Source organism: Microchirus variegatus (genome assembly GCF_963457635.1).
Source record: "Microchirus variegatus genome assembly, chromosome: 9".
NCBI lineage: Eukaryota > Metazoa > Chordata > Actinopteri > Pleuronectiformes > Soleidae > Microchirus > Microchirus variegatus.
The window spans coordinates 8,130,625-8,155,092 of record NC_139810.1 but is presented as its reverse complement, the minus strand read 5'-3'; positions in this window follow the sequence as shown (position 1 = coordinate 8,155,092).

The window sequence follows — 24,468 nt, the reverse complement described above, 5'->3', positions numbered from 1 at the left end:
CAATTATTTCATTGTTTGGACTTGTTTTCTGTTTTTCTATGTTTACTTGCGAATTGGAGTGAGTTAAGCTCATTTGGAGATTTTCCATTTTTTTATCCTGCCACATGATATAAACCTTAAAAAGTGAACATAACATCTTTACAATGTTACTTCTGGACACTCAGTGTAAAATGTTGCAATTATTTGATTGTTTGGACTTGTTTTCTGTTTTTCTATGTTTATGTGTACATTAGACTGAGTTAAGCTCATTTGGAGATTTTCCATTTTTTTCCTCCTGCCACATGATATAAACCTTAAAAAGTGAACATAACATCTTTACAATGTTACTTCTGGACACTGAGTGTAAAATGTTGCAATTATTTCATTGTTTGGACTTGTTTTCTGTTTTTCTATGTTTACTTGCGAATTGGAGTGAGTTAAGCTCATTTGGAGATTTTCCATTTTTTTCTCCTGCCACATGATATAAACCTTAAAAAGTGAACATAACATCTTTACAATGTTACTTCTGGACACTCAGTGTAAAATGTTGCAATTATTTCATTGTTTGGACTTGTATTCTGTTTTTCTATGTTTATGTGTACATTAGAGTGAGTTAAGCTCATTTGGAGATTTTCCATTTTTTTCTCCTGCCACATGATATAAACCTTAAAAAGTGAACATAACATCTTTACAATGTTACTTCTGGACACTCAGTTTAAAATTTTGCAATTATTTCATTGTTTGGACTTGTATTCTGTTTTTCTATGTTTATGTGTACATTAGAGTGAGTTAAGCTCATTTAGAGATTTTCCTTTTTTTTCTCCTGCCACATGATATAAACCTTAAAAAGTGAACATAACATCTTAACAATGTTACTTCTGGACACTGAGTGTAAAATGTTGCAATTATTTCATTGTTTGGACTTGTTTTCTGTTTTTCTATGTTTACTTGCGAATTGGAGTGAGTTAAGCTCATTTGGAGATTTTCCATTTTTTTCTCCTGCCACATGATATAAACCTTAAAAAGTGAACATAACATCTTTACAATGTTACTTCTGGACACTCAGTGTAAAATGTTGCAATTATTTCATTGTTTGGACTTGTTTTCTGTTTTTCTATGTTTATGTGTACATTAGAGTGAGTTAAGCTCATTTGGAGATTTTCCATTTTGTTCTCCTTCCACATGCTATAAACCTTGAAAATTGAACATAACATCTTTACAATGTTACTTCTGGACACTCAGTTTAAAATTTTGCAATTATTTCATTGTTTGGACTTGTTTTCTGTTTTTCTATGTTTATGTGTACATTAGAGTGAGTTAAGCTCATTTAGAGATTTTCCTTTTTTTTCTCCTGCCACATGATATAAACCTTAAAAAATGAACACAACATCTTTACAATGTTACTTCTGGACACTGAGTGTAAAATGTTGCAATTATTTCATTGTTAGGACTTGTTTTCTGTTTTTCTATGCTTACTTGCGAATTGCAGTGAGTTAAGCTCATTTGGAGATTTTCCATTTTTTTCTCCTGTCACATGATATAAACCTTAAAAAGTGAACATAACATCTTTACAATGTTACTTCTTGACACTCAGTGTAAAATGTTGCAATTATTTGATTGTTTGGACTTGTTTTCTGTTTTTCTATGTTTACGTGTACATTAGACTGAGTTAAGCTCATTTGGAGATTTTCCATTTTTTTCTCCTGCCACATGATATAAACCTAAGAAAGTGAACATAACATCTTTACAATGTTACATCTGTGTACTCAGTGTAAAATTTTGCAATTATTTCATTGTTTGGACTTGTTTTCTGTTTTTCTATGTTTACTTATGCATTGGAGTGAGTTAAGCTCATTTGGAGATTTTCCATTTTTTTCTCCTGTCACATGATATAAACCTTAAAAAGTGAATATAACATCTTTACAATGTTACTTCTGGACACTCAGTTTAAAATTTTGCAATTATTTCATTGTTTGGACTTGTATTCTGTTTTTCTATGTTTATGTGTACATTAGAGTGAGTTAAGCTCATTTAGAGATTTTCCTTTTTTTTCTCCTGCCACATGATATAAACCTTAAAAAGTGAACATAACATCTTTACAATGTTACTTCTGGACACTGAGTGTCAAATGTTGCAATTATTTCATTGTTTGGACTTGTTTTCTGTTTTTCTATGTTTACTTGCGAATTGGAGTGAGTTAAGCTCATTTGGAGATTTTCCATTTTTTTCTCCTGCCACATGATATAAACCTTAAAAGGTGAACATAACATCTTTACAATGTTATTTCTGGACACTCAGTGTAAAATGTTGCAATTATTTGATTGTTTGGACTTGTTTTCTGTTTTTCTATGTTTATGTGTACATTAGACTGAGTTAAGCTCATTTGGAGATTTTCCATTTTTTTCCTCCTGCCACATGATATAAACCTTAAAAAGTGAACATAACATCTTTACAATGTTACTTCTGGACACTCAGTGTAAAATGTTGCAATTATTTCATTGTTTGGACTTGTTTTCTGTTTTTCTATGCTTACTTGCGAATTGCAGTGAGTTAAGCTCATTTGGAGATTTTCCATTTTTTTCTCCTGTCACATGATATAAACCTTAAAAAGTGAATATAACATCTTTACAATGTTACTTCTGGACACTCAGTTTAAAATTTTGCAATTATTTCATTGTTTGGACTTGTATTCTGTTTTTCTATGTTTATGTGTACATTAGAGTGAGTTAAGCTCATTTAGAGATTTTCCTTTTTTTTCTCCTGCCACATGATATAAACCTTAAAAAGTGAACATAACATCTTAACAATGTTACTTCTGGACACTGAGTGTAAAATGTTGCAATTATTTCATTGTTTGGACTTGTTTTCTGTTTTTCTATGTTTACTTGCGAATTGGAGTGAGTTAAGCTCATTTGGAGATTTTCCATTTTTTCTCCTGCCACATGATATAAACCTTAAAAAGTGAACATAACATCTTTACAATGTTACTTCTGGACACTCAGAGTAAAATGTTGCAATTATTTCATTGTTTGGACTTGTTTTCTGTTTTTCTATGTTTATGTGTACATTAGAGTGAGTTAAGCTCATTTGGAGATTTTCCATTTTGTTCTCCTTCCACATGCTATAAACCTTGAAAATTGAACATAACATCTTTACAATGTTACTTCTGGACACTCAGTTTAAAATTTTGCAATTATTTCATTGTTTGGACTTGTTTTCTGTTTTTCTATGTTTATGTGTACATTAGAGTGAGTTAAGCTCATTTAGAGATTTTCCTTTTTTTTCTCCTGCCACATGATATTAACCTTAAAAAATGAACACAACATCTTTACAATGTTACTTCTGGATACTGAGTGTAAAATGTTGCAATTATTTCATTGTTAGGACTTGTTTTCTGTTTTTCTATGCTTACTTGCGAATTGCAGTGAGTTAAGCTCATTTGGAGATTTTCCATTTTTTTCTCCTGCCACATGATATAAACCTTAAAAAGTGAACATAACATCTTTACAATGTTACTTCTGGACACTCAGTGTAAAATGTTGCAATTATTTCATTGTTTGGACTTGTTTTCTGTTTTTCTATGTTTATGTGTACATTAGAGTGAGTTAAGCTCATTTGGAGATTTTCCATTTTGTTCTCCTTCCACATGCTATAAACCTTGAAAATTGAACATAACATCTTTACAATGTTACTTCTGGACACTCAGTTTAAAATTTTGCAATTATTTCATTGTTTGGACTTGTTTTCTGTTTTTCTATGTTTATGTGTACATTAGAGTGAGTTAAGCTCATTTAGAGATTTTCCTTTTTTTTCTCCTGCCACATGATATAAACCTTAAAAAGTGAACATAACATCTTTACAATGTTACTTCTGGACACTCAGTGTAAAATGTTGCAATTATTTCATTGTTTGGACTTGTTTTCTGTTTTTCTATGCTTACTTGCGAATTGCAGTGAGTTAAGCTCATTTGGAGATTTTCCATTTTTTTCTCCTGCCACATGATATAAACCTTAAAAAGTGAACATAACATCTTTACAATGTTACTTCTTGACACTCAGTGTAAAATGTTGCAATTATTTGATTGTTTGGACTTGTTTTCTGTTTTTCTATGTTTACGTGTACATTAGACTGAGTTAAGCTCATTTGGAGATTTTCCATTTTTTTCTCCTGCCACATGATATAAACCTAAGAAAGTGAACATAACATCTTTACAATGTTACATCTGTGTACTCAGTGTAAAATTTTGCAATTATTTCATTGTTTGGACTTGTTTTCTGTTTTTCTATGTTTACTTATGCATTGGAGTGAGTTAAGCTCATTTGGAGATTTTCCATTTTTTTCTCCTGTCACATGATATAAACCTTAAAAAGTGAATATAACATCTTTACAATGTTACTTCTGGACACTCAGTTTAACATTTTGCAATTATTTCATTGTTTGGACTTGTATTCTGTTTTTCTATGTTTATGTGTACATTAGAGTGAGTTAAGCTCATTTAGAGATTTTCCTTTTTTTTCTCCTGCCACATGATATAAACCTTAAAAAGTGAACATAACATCTTTACAATGTTACTTCTGGACACTGAGTGTCAAATGTTGCAATTATTTCATTGTTTGGACTTGTTTTCTGTTTTTCTATGTTTACTTGCGAATTGGAGTGAGTTAAGCTCATTTGGAGATTTTCCATTTTTTTCTCCTGCCACATGATATAAACCTTAAAAAGTGAACATAACATCTTTACAATGTTACTTCTGGACACTCAGTGTAAAATGTTGCAATTATTTGATTGTTTGGACTTGTTTTCTGTTTTTCTATGTTTATGTGTACATTAGACTGAGTTAAGCTCATTTGGAGATTTTCCATTTTTTTCCTCCTGCCACATGATATAAACCTTAAAAAGTGAACATAACATCTTTACAATGTTACTTCTGGACACTCAGTGTAAAATGTTGCAATTATTTCATTGTTTGGACTTGTTTTCTGTTTTTCTATGCTTACTTGCGAATTGCAGTGAGGAAAAGCTCATTTGGAGATTTTCCATTTTTTTCTCCTGTCACATGATATAAACCTTAAAAAGTGAATATAACATCTTTACAATGTTACTTCTGGACACTCAGTTTAAAATTTTGCAATTATTTCATTGTTTGGACTTGTATTCTGTTTTTCTATGTTTATGTGTACATTAGAGTGAGTTAAGCTCATTTGGAGATTTTCCATTTTTTTCTCCTGCCACATGATATAAACCTTAAAAAGTGAACATAACATCTTTACAATGTTACTTCTGGACACTGAGTGCAAAATGTTGCAATCATTTCATTGTTTGGACTTGTTTTCTGTTTTTCTATGTTTACGTGTACATTAGACTGAGTTAAGCTCATTTGGAGATTTTCCATTTTTTTCTCCTGCCACATGATATAAACCTAAGAAAGTGAACATAACATCTTTACAATGTTACATCTGTGTACTCAGTGTAAAATTTTGCAATTATTTCATTGTTTGGACTTGTTTTCTGTTTTTCTATGTTTACTTATGCATTGGAGTGAGTTAAGCTCATTTGGAGATTTTCCATTTTTTTCTCCTGTCACATGATATAAACCTTAAAAAGTGAATATAACATCTTTACAATGTTACTTCTGGACACTCAGTTTAACATTTTGCAATTATTTCATTGTTTGGACTTGTATTCTGTTTTTCTATGTTTATGTGTACATTAGAGTGAGTTAAGCTCATTTAGAGATTTTCCTTTTTTTTCTCCTGCCACATGATATAAACCTTAAAAAGTGAACATAACATCTTTACAATGTTACTTCTGGACACTGATTGTCAAATGTTGCAATTATTTCATTGTTTGGACTTGTTTTCTGTTTTTCTATGTTTACTTGCGAATTGGAGTGAGTTAAGCTCATTTGGAGATTTTCCATTTTTTTATCCTGCCACATGATATAAACCTTAAAAAGTGAACATAACATCTTTACAATGTTACTTCTGGACACTCAGTGTAAAATGTTGCAATTATTTGATTGTTTGGACTTGTTTTCTGTTTTTCTATGTTTATGTGTACATTAGACTGAGTTAAGCTCATTTGGAGATTTTCCATTTTTTTCCTCCTGCCACATGATATAAACCTTAAAAAGTGAACATAACATCTTTACAATGTTACTTCTGGACACTGAGTGTAAAATGTTGCAATTATTTCATTGTTTGGACTTGTTTTCTGTTTTTCTATGTTTACTTGCGAATTGGAGTGAGTTAAGCTCATTTGGAGATTTTCCATTTTTTTCTCCTGCCACATGATATAAACCTTAAAAAGTGAACATAACATCTTTACAATGTTACTTCTGGACACTCAGAGTAAAATGTTGCAATTATTTCATTGTTTGGACTTGTTTTCTGTTTTTCTATGTTTATGTGTACATTAGAGTGAGTTAAGCTCATTTGGAGATTTTCCATTTTGTTCTCCTTCCACATGCTATAAACCTTGAAAATTGAACATAACATCTTTACAATGTTACTTCTGGACACTCAGTTTAAAATTTTGCAATTATTTCATTGTTTGGACTTGTTTTCTGTTTTTCTATGTTTATGTGTACATTAGAGTGAGTTAAGCTCATTTAGAGATTTTCCTTTTTTTTCTCCTGCCACATGATATAAACCTTAAAAAATGAACACAACATCTTTACAATGTTACTTCTGGACACTGAGTGTAAAATGTTGCAATTATTTCATTGTTAGGACTTGTTTTCTGTTTTTCTATGCTTACTTGCGAATTGCAGTGAGTTAAGCTCATTTGGAGATTTTCCATTTTTTTTCTCCTGCCACATGATATAAACCTTAAAAAGTGAACATAACATCTTTACAATGTTACTTCTTGACACTCAGTGTAAAATGTTGCAATTATTTCATTGTTTGGACTTGTTTTCTGTTTTTCTATGTTTACGTGTACATTAGACTGAGTTAAGCTCATTTGGAGATTTTCCATTTTTTTCTCCTGCCACATGATATAAACCTAAGAAAGTGAACATAACATCTTTACAATGTTACATCTGTGTACTCAGTGTAAAATTTTGCAATTATTTCATTGTTTGGACTTGTTTTCTGTTTTTCTGTTTACTTACGCATTGGAGTGAGTTAAGCTCATTTGGAGATTTTCCATTTTTTTCTCCTGTCACATGATATAAACCTTAAAAAGTGAATATAACATCTTTACAATGTTACTTCTGGACACTCAGTTTAAAATTTTGCAATTATTTCATTGTTTGGACTTGTATTCTGTTTTTCTATGTTTATGTGTACATTAGAGTGAGTTAAGCTCATTTAGAGATTTTCCTTTTTTTTCTCCTGCCACATGATATAAACCTTAAAAAGTGAACATAACATCTTTACAATGTTACTTCTGGACACTGAGTGTCAAATGTTGCAATTATTTCATTGTTTGGACTTGTTTTCTGTTTTTCTATGTTTACTTGCGAATTGGAGTGAGTTAAGCTCATTTGGAGATTTTCCATTTTTTTCTCCTGCCACATGATATAAACCTTAAAAAGTGAACATAACATCTTTACAATGTTACTTCTGGACACTCAGTGTAAAATGTTGCAATTATTTGATTGTTTGGACTTGTTTTCTGTTTTTCTATGTTTATGTGTACATTAGACTGAGTTAAGCTCATTTGGAGATTTTCCATTTTTTTCCTCCTGCCACATGATATAAACCTTAAAAAGTGAACATAACATCTTTACAATGTTACTTCTGGACACTCAGTGTAAAATGTTGCAATTATTTCATTGTTTGGACTTGTTTTCTGTTTTTCTATGCTTACTTGCGAATTGCAGTGAGGAAAAGCTCATTTGGAGATTTTCCATTTTTTTCTCCTGTCACATGATATAAACCTTAAAAAGTGAATATAACATCTTTACAATGTTACTTCTGGACACTCAGTTTAAAATTTTGCAATTATTTCATTGTTTGGACTTGTATTCTGTTTTTCTATGTTTATGTGTACATTAGAGTGAGTTAAGCTCATTTGGAGATTTTCCATTTTTTTCTCCTGCCACATGATATAAACCTTAAAAAGTGAACATAACATCTTTACAATGTTACTTCTGGACACTCAGTTTAAAATTTTGCAATTATTTCATTGTTTGGACTTGTATTCTGTTTTTCTATGTTTATGTGTACATTAGAGTGAGTTAAGCTCATTTAGAGATTTTCCTTTTTTTTCTCCTGCCACATGATATAAACCTTAAAAAGTGAACATAACATCTTAACAATGTTACTTCTGGACACTGAGTGTAAAATGTTGCAATTATTTCATTGTTTGGACTTGTTTTCTGTTTTTCTATGTTTACTTGCGAATTGGAGTGAGTTAAGCTCATTTGGAGATTTTCCATTTTTTTCTCCTGCCACATGATATAAACCTTAAAAAGTGAACATAACATCTTTACAATGTTACTTCTGGACACTCAGTGTAAAATGTTGCAATTATTTCATTGTTTGGACTTGTTTTCTGTTTTTCTATGTTTACGTGTACATTAGACTGAGTTAAGCTCATTTGGAGATTTTCCATTTTTTTCTCCTGCCACATGATATAAACCTTAAAAAGTGAACATAACATCTTTACAATGTTACTTCTGGACACTCAGTGTAAAATGTTGCAATTATTTGATTGTTTGGACTTGTTTTCTGTTTTTCTATGTTTACGTGTACATTAGACTGAGTTAAGCTCATTTGGAGATTTTCCATTTTTTTCTCCTGCCACATGATATAAACCTAAGAAAGTGAACATAACATCTTTACAATGTTACATCTGTGTACTCAGTGTAAAATTTTGCAATTATTTCATTGTTTGGACTTGTTTTCTGTTTTTCTATGTTTACTTACGCATTGGAGTGAGTTAAGCTCATTTAGAGATTTTCCTTTTTTTTCTCCTGCCACATGATATAAACCTTAAAAAATGAACACAACATCTTTACAATGTTACTTCTGGACACTGAGTGTAAAATGTTGCAATTATTTCATTGTTTGGACTTGTTTTCTGTTTTTCTATGCTTACTTGCGAATTGCAGTGAGTTAAGCTCATTTGGAGATTTTCCATTTTTTTCTCCTGCCACATGATATAAACCTTAAAAAGTGAACATAACATCTTTACAATGTTACTTCTTGACACTCAGTGTAAAATGTTGCAATTATTTGATTGTTTGGACTTGTTTTCTGTTTTTCTATGTTTACGTGTACATTAGACTGAGTTAAGCTCATTTGGAGATTTTCCATTTTTTTCTCCTGCCACATGATATAAACCTAAGAAAGTGAACATAACATCTTTACAATGTTACATCTGTGTACTCAGTGTAAAATTTTGCAATTATTTCATTGTTTGGACTTGTTTTCTGTTTTTCTATGTTTACTTACGCATTGGAGTGAGTTAAGCTCATTTGGAGATTTTCCATTTTTTTCTCCTGTCACATGATATAAACCTTAAAAAGTGAATATAACATCTTTACAATGTTACTTCTGGACACTCAGTTTAACATTTTGCAATTATTTCATTGTTTGGACTTGTATTCTGTTTTTCTATGTTTATGTGTACATTAGAGTGAGTTAAGCTCATTTAGAGATTTTCCTTTTTTTTCTCCTGCCACATGATATAAACCTTAAAAAGTGAACATAACATCTTTACAATGTTACTTCTGGACACTGAGTGTCAAATGTTGCAATTATTTCATTGTTTGGACTTGTTTTCTGTTTTTCTATGTTTACTTGCGAATTGGAGTGAGTTAAGCTCATTTGGAGATTTTCCATTTTTTTCCCCTGCCACATGATATAAACCTTAAAAAGTGAACATAACATCTTTACAATGTTACTTCTGGACACTCAGAGTAAAATGTTGCAATTATTTCATTGTTTGGACTTGTTTTCTGTTTTTCTATGTTTATGTGTACATTAGAGTGAGTTAAGCTCATTTGGAGATTTTCCATTTTGTTCTCCTTCCACATGCTATAAACCTTGAAAATTGAACATAACATCTTTACAATGTTACTTCTGGACACTCAGTTTAAAATTTTGCAATTATTTCATTGTTTGGACTTGTTTTCTGTTTTTCTATGTTTATGTGTACATTAGAGTGAGTTAAGCTCATTTAGAGATTTTCCTTTTTTTTCTCCTGCCACATGATATAAACCTTAAAAAATGAACACAACATCTTTACAATGTTACTTCTGGACACTGAGTGTAAAATGTTGCAATTATTTCATTGTTAGGACTTGTTTTCTGTTTTTCTATGCTTACTTGCGAATTGCAGTGAGTTAAGCTCATTTGGAGATTTTCCATTTTTTTCTCCTGCCACATGATATAAACCTTAAAAAGTGAACATAACATCTTTACAATGTTACTTCTTGACACTCAGTGTAAAATGTTGCAATTATTTGATTGTTTGGACTTGTTTTCTGTTTTTCTATGTTTACTTACGCATTGGAGTGAGTTAAGCTCATTTGGAGATTTTCCATTTTTTTCTCCTGTCACATGATATAAACCTTAAAAAGTGAATATAACATCTTTACAATGTTACTTCTGGACACTCAGTTTAAAATTTTGCAATTATTTCATTGTTTGGACTTGTTTTCTGTTTTTCTATGTTTATGGTACATTAGAGTGAGTTAAGCTCATTTAGAGATTTTCCTTTTTTTTCTCCTGCCACATGATATAAACCTTAAAAAATGAACACAACATCTTTACAATGTTACTTCTGGACACTGAGTGTAAAATGTTGCAATTATTTCATTGTTAGGACTTGTTTTCTGTTTTTCTATGCTTACTTGCGAATTGCAGTGAGTTAAGCTCATTTGGAGATTTTCCATTTTTTTCTCCTGCCACATGATATAAACCTTAAAAAGTGAACATAACATCTTTACAATGTTACTTCTTGACACTCAGTGTAAAATGTTGCAATTATTTGATTGTTTGGACTTGTTTTCTGTTTTTCTATGTTTACGTGTACATTAGACTGAGTTAAGCTCATTTGGAGATTTTCCATTTTTTTCTCCTGCCACATGATATAAACCTAAGAAAGTGAACATAACATCTTTACAATGTTACATCTGTGTACTCAGTGTAAAATTTTGCAATTATTTCATTGTTTGGACTTGTTTTCTGTTTTTCTATGTTTACTTACGCATTGGAGTGAGTTAAGCTCATTTGGAGATTTTCCATTTTTTTCTCCTGTCACATGATATAAACCTTAAAAAGTGAATATAACATCTTTACAATGTTACTTCTGGACACTCAGTTTAAAATTTTGCAATTATTTCATTGTTTGGACTTGTATTCTGTTTTTCTATGTTTATGTGTACATTAGAGTGAGTTAAGCTCATTTGGAGATTTTCCATTTTTTTCTCCTGCCACATGATATAAACCTTAAAAAGTGAATATAACATCTTTACAATGTTACTTCTGGACACTCAGTTTAAAATTTTGCAATTATTTCATTGTTTGGACTTGTTTTCTGTTTTTCTATGTTTATGGTACATTAGAGTGAGTTAAGCTCATTTAGAGATTTTCCTTTTTTTTCTCCTGCCACATGATATAAACCTTAAAAAATGAACACAACATCTTTACAATGTTACTTCTGGACACTGAGTGTAAAATGTTGCAATTATTTCATTGTTAGGACTTGTTTTCTGTTTTTCTATGCTTACTTGCGAATTGCAGTGAGTTAAGCTCATTTGGAGATTTTCCATTTTTTTCTCCTGCCACATGATATAAACCTTAAAAAGTGAACATAACATCTTTACAATGTTACTTCTTGACACTCAGTGTAAAATGTTGCAATTATTTGATTGTTTGGACTTGTTTTCTGTTTTTCTATGTTTACGTGTACATTAGACTGAGTTAAGCTCATTTGGAGATTTTCCATTTTTTTCTCCTGCCACATGATATAAACCTAAGAAAGTGAACATAACATCTTTACAATGTTACATCTGTGTACTCAGTGTAAAATTTTGCAATTATTTCATTGTTTGGACTTGTTTTCTGTTTTTCTATGTTTACTTACGCATTGGAGTGAGTTAAGCTCATTTGGAGATTTTCCATTTTTTTCTCCTGTCACATGATATAAACCTTAAAAAGTGAATATAACATCTTTACAATGTTACTTCTGGACACTCAGTTTAAAATTTTGCAATTATTTCATTGTTTGGACTTGTATTCTGTTTTTCTATGTTTATGTGTACATTAGAGTGAGTTAAGCTCATTTGGAGATTTTCCATTTTTTTCTCCTGCCACATGATATAAACCTTAAAAAGTGAACATAACATCTTTACAATGTTACTTCTGGACACTCAGAGTAAAATGTTGCAATTATTTCATTGTTTGGACTTGTTTTCTGTTTTTCTATGTTTATGTGTACATTAGAGTGAGTTAAGCTCATTTGGAGATTTTCCATTTTGTTCTCCTTCCACATGCTATAAACCTTGAAAATTGAACATAACATCTTTACAATGTTACTTCTGGACACTCAGTTTAAAATTTTGCAATTATTTCATTGTTTGGACTTGTATTCTGTTTTTCTATGTTTATGTGTACATTAGAGTGAGTTAAGCTCATTTAGAGATTTTCCTTTTTTTTCTCCTGCCACATGATATAAACCTTAAAAAGTGAACATAACATCTTTACAATGTTACTTCTGGACACTGAGTGTCAAATGTTGCAATTATTTCATTGTTTGGACTTGTTTTCTGTTTTTCTATGTTTACTTGCGAATTGGAGTGAGTTAAGCTCATTTGGAGATTTTCCATTTTTTTCTCCTGCCACATGATATAAACCTTAAAAGGTGAACATAACATCTTTACAATGTTACTTCTGGACACTCAGTGTAAAATGTTGCAATTATTTGATTGTTTGGACTTGTTTTCTGTTTTTCTATGTTTATGTGTACATTAGACTGAGTTAAGCTCATTTGGAGATTTTCCATTTTTTTCCTCCTGCCACATGATATAAACCTTAAAAAGTGAACATAACATCTTTACAATGTTACTTCTGGACACTCAGTGTAAAATGTTGCAATTATTTCATTGTTTGGACTTGTTTTCTGTTTTTCTATGCTTACTTGCGAATTGCAGTGAGTTAAGCTCATTTGGAGATTTTCCATTTTTTTCTCCTGTCACATGATATAAACCTTAAAAAGTGAATATAACATCTTTACAATGTTACTTCTGGACACTCAGTTTAAAATTTTGCAATTATTTCATTGTTTGGACTTGTATTCTGTTTTTCTATGTTTATGTGTACATTAGAGTGAGTTAAGCTCATTTAGAGATTTTCCTTTTTTTTCTCCTGCCACATGATATAAACCTTAAAAAGTGAACATAACATCTTAACAATGTTACTTCTGGACACTGAGTGTAAAATGTTGCAATTATTTCATTGTTTGGACTTGTTTTCTGTTTTTCTATGTTTACTTGCGAATTGGAGTGAGTTAAGCTCATTTGGAGATTTTCCATTTTTTTCTCCTGCCACATGATATAAACCTTAAAAAGTGAACATAACATCTTTACAATGTTACTTCTGGACACTCAGAGTAAAATGTTGCAATTATTTCATTGTTTGGACTTGTTTTCTGTTTTTCTATGTTTATGTGTACATTAGAGTGAGTTAAGCTCATTTAGAGATTTTCCTTTTTTTTCTCCTGCCACATGATATTAACCTTAAAAAATGAACACAACATCTTTACAATGTTACTTCTGGATACTGAGTGTAAAATGTTGCAATTATTTCATTGTTAGGACTTGTTTTCTGTTTTTCTATGCTTACTTGCGAATTGCAGTGAGTTAAGCTCATTTGGAGATTTTCCATTTTTTTCTCCTGCCACATGATATAAACCTTAAAAAGTGAACATAACATCTTTACAATGTTACTTCTGGACACTCAGTGTAAAATGTTGCAATTATTTCATTGTTTGGACTTGTTTTCTGTTTTTCTATGTTTACGTGTACATTAGACTGAGTTAAGCTCATTTGGAGATTTTCCATTTTTTTCTCCTGCCACATGATATAAACCTAAGAAAGTGAACATAACATCTTTACAATGTTACATCTGTGTACTCAGTGTAAAATTTTGCAATTATTTCATTGTTTGGACTTGTTTTCTGTTTTTCTATGTTTACTTACGCATTGGAGTGAGTTAAGCTCATTTGGAGATTTTCCATTTTTTTCTCCTGTCACATGATATAAACCTTAAAAAGTGAATATAACATCTTTACAATGTTACTTCTGGACACTCAGTTTAAAATTTTGCAATTATTTCATTGTTTGGACTTGTATTCTGTTTTTCTATGTTTATGTGTACATTAGAGTGAGTTAAGCTCATTTAGAGATTTTCCTTTTTTTTCTCCTGCCACATGATATAAACCTTAAAAAGTGAACATAACATCTTTACAATGTTACTTCTGGACACTGAGTGTCAAATGTTGCAATTATTTCATTGTTTGGACTTGTTTTCTGTTTTTCTATGTTTACTTGCGAATTGGAGTGAGTTAAGCTCATTTGGAGATTTTCCATTTTTTTCTCCTGCCACATGATATAAACCTTAAAAAGTGAACATAACATCTTTACAATGTTACTTCTGGACACTCAGAGTAAAATGTTGCAATTATTTCATTGTTTGGACTTGTTTTCTGTTTTTCTATGTTTATGTGTACATTAGAGTGAGTTAAGCTCATTTAGAGATTTTCCTTTTTTTTCTCCTGCCACATGATATTAACCTTAAAAAATGAACACAACATCTTTACAATGTTACTTCTGGATACTGAGTGTAAAATGTTGCAATTATTTCATTGTTAGGACTTGTTTTCTGTTTTTCTATGCTTACTTGCGAATTGCAGTGAGTTAAGCTCATTTGGAGATTTTCCATTTTTTTCTCCTGCCACATGATATAAACCTTAAAAAGTGAACATAACATCTTTACAATGTTACTTCTGGACACTCAGTGTAAAATGTTGCAATTATTTCATTGTTTGGACTTGTTTTCTGTTTTTCTATGTTTACGTGTACATTAGACTGAGTTAAGCTCATTTGGAGATTTTCCATTTTTTTCTCCTGCCACATGATATAAACCTAAGAAAGTGAACATAACATCTTTACAATGTTACATCTGTGTACTCAGTGTAAAATTTTGCAATTATTTCATTGTTTGGACTTGTTTTCTGTTTTTCTATGTTTACTTACGCATTGGAGTGAGTTAAGCTCATTTGGAGATTTTCCATTTTTTTCTCCTGTCACATGATATAAACCTTAAAAAGTGAATATAACATCTTTACAATGTTACTTCTGGACACTCAGTTTAAAATTTTGCAATTATTTCATTGTTTGGACTTGTATTCTGTTTTTCTATGTTTATGTGTACATTAGAGTGAGTTAAGCTCATTTAGAGATTTTCCTTTTTTTTCTCCTGCCACATGATATAAACCTTAAAAAGTGAACATAACATCTTTACAATGTTACTTCTGGACACTGAGTGTAAAATGTTGCAATTATTTCATTGTTTGGACTTGTTTTCTGTTTTTCTGTTTACTTGCGAATTGGAGTGAGTTAAGCTCATTTGGAGATTTTCCATTTTTTTTTCCTGCCACATGATATAAACCTTAAAAAGTGAACATAACATCTTTACAATGTTACTTCTGGACACTCAGTGTAAAATTTTGCAATTATTTCATTGTTTGGACTTGTTTTCTGTTTTTCTATGTTTACTTACGCATTGGAGTGAGTTAAGCTCATTTGGAGATTTTCCATTTTTTTCTCCTGTCACATGATATAAACCTTAAAAAGTGAATATAACATCTTTACAATGTTACTTCTGGACACTCAGTTTAAAATTTTGCAATTATTTCATTGTTTGGACTTGTATTCTGTTTTTCTATGTTTATGTGTACATTAGAGTGAGTTAAGCTCATTTAGAGATTTTCCTTTTTTTTCTCCTGCCACATGATATAAACCTTAAAAAGTGAACATAACATCTTAACAATGTTACTTCTGGACACTGAGTGTAAAATGTTGCAATTATTTCATTGTTTGGACTTGTTTTCTGTTTTTCTATGTTTACTTGCGAATTGGAGTGAGTTAAGCTCATTTGGAGATTTTCCATTTTTTTCTCCTGCCACATGATATAAACCTTAAAAAGTGAACATAACATCTTTACAATGTTACTTCTGGACACTCAGAGTAAAATGTTGCAATTATTTCATTGTTTGGACTTGTTTTCTGTTTTTCTATGTTTATGTGTACATTAGAGTGAGTTAAGCTCATTTAGAGATTTTCCTTTTTTTTCTCCTGCCACATGATATTAACCTTAAAAAATGAACACAACATCTTTACAATGTTACTTCTGGATACTGAGTGTAAAATGTTGCAATTATTTCATTGTTAGGACTTGTTTTCTGTTTTTCTATGCTTACTTGCGAATTGCAGTGAGTTAAGCTCATTTGGAGATTTTCCATTTTTTTCTCCTGCCACATGATATAAACCTTAAAAAGTGAACATAACATCTTTACAATGTTACTTCTGGACACTCAGAGTAAAATGTTGCAATTATTTCATTGTTTGGACTTGTTTTCTGTTTTTCTATGTTTATGTGTACATTAGAGTGAGTTAAGCTCATTTGGAGATTTTCCATTTTGTTCTCCTGCCACATGATATAAACCTAAGAAAGTGAACATAACATCTTTACAATGTTACATCTGTGTACTCAGTGTAAAATTTTGCAATTATTTCATTGTTTGGACTTGTTTTCTGTTTTTCTATGTTTACTTACGCATTGGAGTGAGTTAAGCTCATTTGGAGATTTTCCATTTTTTTCTCCTGTCACATGATATAAACCTTAAAAAGTGAATATAACATCTTTACAATGTTACTTCTGGACACTCAGTTTAAAATTTTGCAATTATTTCATTGTTTGGACTTGTATTCTGTTTTTCTATGTTTATGTGTACATTAGAGTGAGTTAAGCTCATTTAGAGATTTTCCTTTTTTTTCTCCTGCCACATGATATAAACCTTAAAAAGTGAACATAACATCTTTACAATGTTACTTCTGGACACTGAGTGTAAAATGTTGCAATTATTTCATTGTTTGGACTTGTTTTCTGTTTTTCTATGTTTACTTGCGAATTGGAGTGAGTTAAGCTCATTTGGAGATTTTCCATTTTTTTCTCCTGCCACATGATATAAACCTTAAAAAGTGAACATAACATCTTTACAATGTTACTTCTGGACACTCAGAGTAAAATGTTGCAATTATTTCATTGTTTGGACTTGTTTTCTGTTTTTCTATGTTTATGTGTACATTAGAGTGAGTTAAGCTCATTTGGAGATTTTCCATTTTGTTCTCCTTCCACATGCTATAAACCTTGAAAATTGAACATAACATCTTTACAATGTTACTTCTGGACACTCAGTTTAAAATTTTGCAATTATTTCATTGTTTGGACTTGTTTTCTGTTTTTCTATGTTTATGTGTACATTAGAGTGAGTTAAGCTCATTTAGAGATTTTCCTTTTTTTTCTCCTGCCACATGATATAAACCTTAAAAAATGAACACAACATCTTTACAATGTTACTTCTGGACACTCAGTGTAAAATGTTGCAATTATTTCATTGTTAGGACTTGTTTTCTGTTTTTCTATGCTTACTTGCGAATTGCAGTGAGTTAAGCTCATTTGGAGATTTTCCACTTTTTTCTCCTGCCACATGATATAAACCTTAAAAAGTGAACATAACATCTTTACAATGTTACTTCTGGACACTCAGTGTAAAATGTTGCAATTATTTCATTGTTTGGACTTGTTTTCTGTTTTTCTATGTTTACGTGTACATTAGACTGAGTTAAGCTCATTTGGAGATTTTCCATTTTTTTCTCCTGCCACATGATATAAACCTAAGAAAGTGAACATAACATCTTTACAATGTTACATCTGTGTACTCAGTGTAAAATTTTGCAATTATTTCATTGTTTGGACTTGTTTTCTGTTTTTCTATGTTTACTTCCGCATTGGAGTGAGTTAAGCTCATTTGGAGATTTTCCATTTTTTTCTCCTGTCACATGATATAAACCTTAAAAAGTGAATATAACATCTTTACAATGTTACTTCTGGACACTCAGTTTAAAATTTTGCAATTATTTCATTGTTTGGACTTGTATTCTCTTTTTCTATGTTTATGTGTACATTAGAGTGAGTTAAGCTCATTTAGAGATTTTCCTTTTTTTTCTCCTTCCACATGATATAAACCTTAAAAAGTGAACATAACATCTTTACAATGTTACTTCTGGACACTGAGAAGTAACATTTTCTGTTTTTCTATGCTTACTTGCGAATTGCAGTGAGTTAAGCTCATTTGGAGATTTTCCATTTTTTTCTCCTGCCACATGATATAAACCTTAAAAAGTGAACATAACATCTTTACAATGTTACTTCTTGACACTCAGTGTAAAATGTTGCAATTATTTGATTGTTTGGACTTGTTTTCTGTTTTTCTATGTTTACGTGTACATTAGACTGAGTTAAGCTCATTTGGAGATTTTCCATTTTTTTCTCCTGCCACATGATATAAACCTAAGAAAGTGAACATAACATCTTTACAATGTTACATCTGTGTACTCAGTGTAAAATTTTGCAATTATTTCATTGTTTGGACTTGTTTTCTGTTTTTCTATGTTTACTTACGCATTGGAGTGAGTTAAGCTCATTTGGAGATTTTCCATTTTTTTCTCCTGTCACATGATATAAACCTTAAAAAGTGAATATAACATCTTTACAATGTTACTTCTGGACACTCAGTTTAAAATTTTGCAATTATTTCATTGTTTGGACTTGTATTCTGTTTTTCTATGTTTATGTGTACATTAGAGTGAGTTAAGCTCATTTAGAGATTTTCCTTTTTTTTCTCCTGCCACATGATATAAACCTTAAAAAGTGAACATAACATCTTTACAATGTTACTTCTGGACACTGAGTGTAAAATGTTGCAATTATTTCATTGTTTGGACTTGTTTTCTGTTTTTCTATGTTTACTTGCGAATTGGAGTGAGTTAAGCTCATTTGGAGATTTTCCATTTTTTTCTCCTGCCACATGATATAAACCTTAAAAAGTGAACATAACATCTTTACAATGTTACTTCTGGACACTCAGAGTAAAATGTTGCAATTATTTCATTGTTTGGACTTGTTTTCTGTTTTTCTATGTTTATGTGTACATTAGAGTGAGTTAAGCTCATTTGGAGATTTTCCATTTTGTTCTCCTTCCACATGCTATAAACCTTGAAAATTGAACATAACATCTTTACAATGTTACTTCTGGACACTCAGTTTAAAATTTTGCAATTATTTCATTGTTTGGACTTGTTTTCTGTTTTTCTATGTTTATGTGTACATTAGAGTGAGTTAAGCTCATTTAGAGATTTTCCTTTTTTTTCTCCTGCCACATGATATAAACCTTAAAAAATGAACACAACATCTTTACAATGTTACTTCTGGACACTGAGTGTAAAATGTTGCAATTATTTCATTGTTAGGACTTGTTTTCTGTTTTTCTATGCTTACTTGCGAATTGCAGTGAGTTAAGCTCATTTGGAGATTTTCCATTTTTTTCTCCTGCCACATGATATAAACCTTAAAAAGTGAACATAACATCTTTACAATGTTACTTCTGGACACTCAGTGTAAAATGTTGCAATTATTTCATTGTTTGGACTTGTTTTCTGTTTTTCTATGTTTACGTGTACATTAGACTGAGTTAAGCTCATTTGGAGATTTTCCATTTTTTTCTCCTGCCACATGATATAAACCTAAGAAAGTGAACATAACATCTTTACAATGTTACATCTGTGTACTCAGTGTAAAATTTTGCAATTATTTCATTGTTTGGACTTGTTTTCTGTTTTTCTATGTTTACTTGCGAATTGGAGTGAGTTAAGCTCATTTGGAGATTTTCCATTTTTTTCTCCTGCCACATGATATAAACCTTAAAAAGTGAACATAACATCTTTACAATGTTACTTCTGGACACTCAGAGTAAAATGTTGCAATTATTTCATTGTTTGGACTTGTTTTCTGTTTTTCTATGTTTATGTGTACATTAGAGTGAGTTAAGCTCATTTTGAGATTTTCCATTTTGTTCTCCTTCCACATGCTATAAACCTTGAAAATTGAACATAACATCTTTACAATGTTACTTCTGGACACTCAGTTTAAAATTTTGCAATTATTTAATTGTTTGGACTTGTTTTCTGTTTTTCTATGTTTATGTGTACATTAGAGTGAGTTAAGCTCATTTAGAGATTTTCCTTTTTTTTCTCCTGCCACATGATATTAACCTTAAAAAATGAACACAACATCTTTACAATGTTACTTCTGGATACTGAGTGTAAAATGTTGCAATTATTTCATTGTTAGGACTTGTTTTCTGTTTTTCTATGCTTACTTGCGAATTGCAGTGAGTTAAGCTCATTTGGAGATTTTCCATTTTTTTCTCCTGCCACATGATATAAACCTTAAAAAGTGAACATAACATCTTTACAATGTTACTTCTGGACACTCAGTGTAAAATGTTGCAATTATTTCATTGTTTGGACTTGTTTTCTGTTTTTCTATGTTTACGTGTACATTAGACTGAGTTAAGCTCATTTGGAGATTTTCCATTTTTTTCTCCTGCCACATGATATAAACCTAAGAAAGTGAACATAACATCTTTACAATGTTACATCTGTGTACTCAGTGTAAAATTTTGCAATTATTTCATTGTTTGGACTTGTTTTCTGTTTTTCTATGTTTACTTACGCATTGGAGTGAGTTAAGCTCATTTGGAGATTTTCCATTTTTTTCTCCTGTCACATGATATAAACCTTAAAAAGTGAATATAACATCTTTACAATGTTACTTCTGGACACTCAGTTTAAAATTTTGCAATTATTTCATTGTTTGGACTTGTATTCTGTTTTTCTATGTTTATGTGTACATTAGAGTGAGTTAAGCTCATTTAGAGATTTTCCTTTTTTTTCTCCTGCCACATGATATAAACCTTAAAAAGTGAACATAACATCTTTACAATGTTACTTCTGGACACTGAGTGTAAAATGTTGCAATTATTTCATTGTTTGGACTTGTTTTCTGTTTTTCTGTTTACTTGCGAATTGGAGTGAGTTAAGCTCATTTGGAGATTTTCCATTTTTTTCTCCTGCCACATGATATAAACCTTAAAAAGTGAACATAACATCTTTACAATGTTACTTCTGGACACTCAGAGTAAAATGTTGCAATTATTTCATTGTTTGGACTTGTTTTCTGTTTTTCTATGTTTATGTGTACATTAGAGTGAGTTAAGCTCATTTGGAGATTTTCCATTTTGTTCTCCTTCCACATGCTATAAACCTTGAAAATTGAACATAACATCTTTACAATGTTACTTCTGGACACTCAGTTTAAAATTTTGCAATTATTTCATTGTTTGGACTTGTTTTCTGTTTTTCTATGTTTATGTGTACATTAGAGTGAGTTAAGCTCATTTAGAGATTTTCCTTTTTTTTCTCCTGCCACATGATATAAACCTTAAAAAATGAACACAACATCTTTACAATGTTACTTCTGGACACTGAGTGTAAAATGTTGCAATTATTTCATTGTTAGGACTTGTTTTCTGTTTTTCTATGCTTACTTGCGAATTGCAGTGAGTTAAGCTCATTTGGAGATTTTCCATTTTTTTCTCCTGCCACATGATATAAACCTTAAAAAGTGAACATAACATCTTTACAATGTTACTTCTTGACACTCAGTGTAAAATGTTGCAATTATTTGATTGTTTGGACTTGTTTTCTGTTTTTCTATGTTTACGTGTACATTAGACTGAGTTAAGCTCATTTGGAGATTTTCCATTTCTTTCTCCTGCCACATGATATAAACCTAAGAAAGTGAACATAACATCTTTACAATGTTACATCTGCGTACTCAGTGAAAAATTTTGCAATTATTTCATTGTTTGGACTTGTTTTCTGTTTTTCTATGTTTACTTACGCATTGGAGTGAGTTAAGCTCATTTGGAGATTTTCCATTTTTTTCTCCTGTCACATGATATAAACCTTAAAAAGTGAATATAACATCTTTACAATGTTACTTCTGGACACTGAGTGTAAAATGTTGCAATTATTTCATTGTTTGGACTTGTTTTCTGTTTTTCTATGTTTACTTGCGAATTGGAGTGAGTTAAGCTCATTTGGAGATTTTCCATTTTTTTCTCCTGCCACATGATATAAACCTTAAAAAGTGAACATAACATCTTTACAATGTTACTTCTGGACACTCAGAGTAAAATGTTGCAATTATTTCATTGTTTGGACTTGTTTTCTGTTTTTCTATGTTTATGTGTACATTAGAGTGAGTTAAGCTCATTTGGAGATTTTCCATTTTGTTCTCCTTCCACATGCTATAAACCTTGAAAATTGAACATAACATCTTTACAATGTTACTTCTGGACACTCAGTTTAAAATTTTGCAATTATTTCATTGTTTGGACTTGTTTTCTGTTTTTCTATGTTTATGTGTACATTAGAGTGAGTTAAGCTCATTTAGAGATTTTCCATTTTTTTCTCCTGCCACATGATATAAACCTTAAAAAATGAACACAACATCTTTACAATGTTACTTCTGGACACTGAGTGTAAAATGTTGCAATTATTTCATTGTTAGGACTTGTTTTCTGTTTTTCTATGCTTACTTGCGAATTGCAGTGAGTTAAGCTCATTTGGAGATTTTCCATTTTTTTCTCCTGCCACATGATATAAACCTTAAAAAGTGAACATAACATCTTTACAATGTTACTTCTGGACACTCAGTGTAAAATGTTGCAATTATTTCATTGTTTGGACTTGTTTTCTGTTTTTCTATGTTTACGTGTACATTAGACTGAGTTAAGCTCATTTGGAGATTTTCCATTTTTTTCTCCTGCCACATGATATAAACCTAAGAAAGTGAACATAACATCTTTACAATGTTACATCTGTGTACTCAGTGTAAAATTTTGCAATTATTTCATTGTTTGGACTTGTTTTCTGTTTTTCTATGTTTACTTACGCATTGGAGTGAGTTAAGCTCATTTGGAGATTTTCCATTTTTTTCTCCTGTCACATGATATAAACCTTAAAAAGTGAATATAACATCTTTACAATGTTACTTCTGGACACTCAGTTTAAAATTTTGCAATTATTTCATTGTTTGGACTTGTATTCTGTTTTTCTATGTTTATGTGTACATTAGAGTGAGTTAAGCTCATTTAGAGATTTTCCTTTTTTTTCTCCTGCCACATGATATAAACCTTAAAAAGTGAACATAACATCTTTACAATGTTACTTCTGGACACTGAGTGTCAAATGTTGCAATTATTTCATTGTTTGGACTTGTTTTCTGTTTTTCTATGTTTACTTGCGAATTGGAGTGAGTTAAGCTCATTTGGAGATTTTCCATTTTTTTCTCCTGCCACATGATATAAACCTTAAAAGGTGAACATAACATCTTTACAATGTTATTTCTGGACACTCAGTGTAAAATGTTGCAATTATTTGATTGTTTGGACTTGTTTTCTGTTTTTCTATGTTTATGTGTACATTAGACTGAGTTAAGCTCATTTGGAGATTTTCCATTTTTTTCCTCCTGCCACATGATATAAACCTTAAAAAGTGAACATAACATCTTTACAATGTTACTTCTGGACACTCAGTGTAAAATGTTGCAATTATTTCATTGTTTGGACTTGTTTTCTGTTTTTCTATGTTTACGTGTACATTAGACTGAGTTAAGCTCATTTAGAGATTTTCCATTTTTTTCTCCTGCCACATGATATAAACCTTAAAAAGTGAACATAACATCTTTACAATGTTACTTCTGGACACTCAGTGTAAAATGTTGCAATTATTTCATTGTTTGGACTTGTTTTCTGTTTTTCTATGCTTACTTGCGAATTGCAGTGAGTTAAGCTCATTTGGAGATTTTCCATTTTTTTCTCCTGCCACATGATATAAACCTTAAAAAGTGAACATAACATCTTTACAATGTTACTTCTGGACACTCAGAGTAAAATGTTGCAATTATTTGATTGTTTGGACTTGTTTTCTGTTTTTCTATGTTTATGTGTACATTAGAGTGAGTTAAGCTCATTTGGAGATTTTCCATTTTGTTCTCCTTCCACATGCTATAAACCTTGAAAATTGAACATAACATCTTTACAATGTTACTTCTGGACACTCAGTTTAAAATTTTGCAATTATTTCATTGTTTGGACTTGTTTTCTGTTTTTCTATGTTTATGTGTACATTAGAGTGAGTTAAGCTCATTTAGAGATTTTCCTTTTTTTTCTCCTGCCACATGATATAAACCTTAAAAAGTGAACATAACATCTTTACAATGTTACTTCTGGACACTGAGTGTAAAATGTTGCAATTATTTCATTGTTTGGACTTGTTTTCTG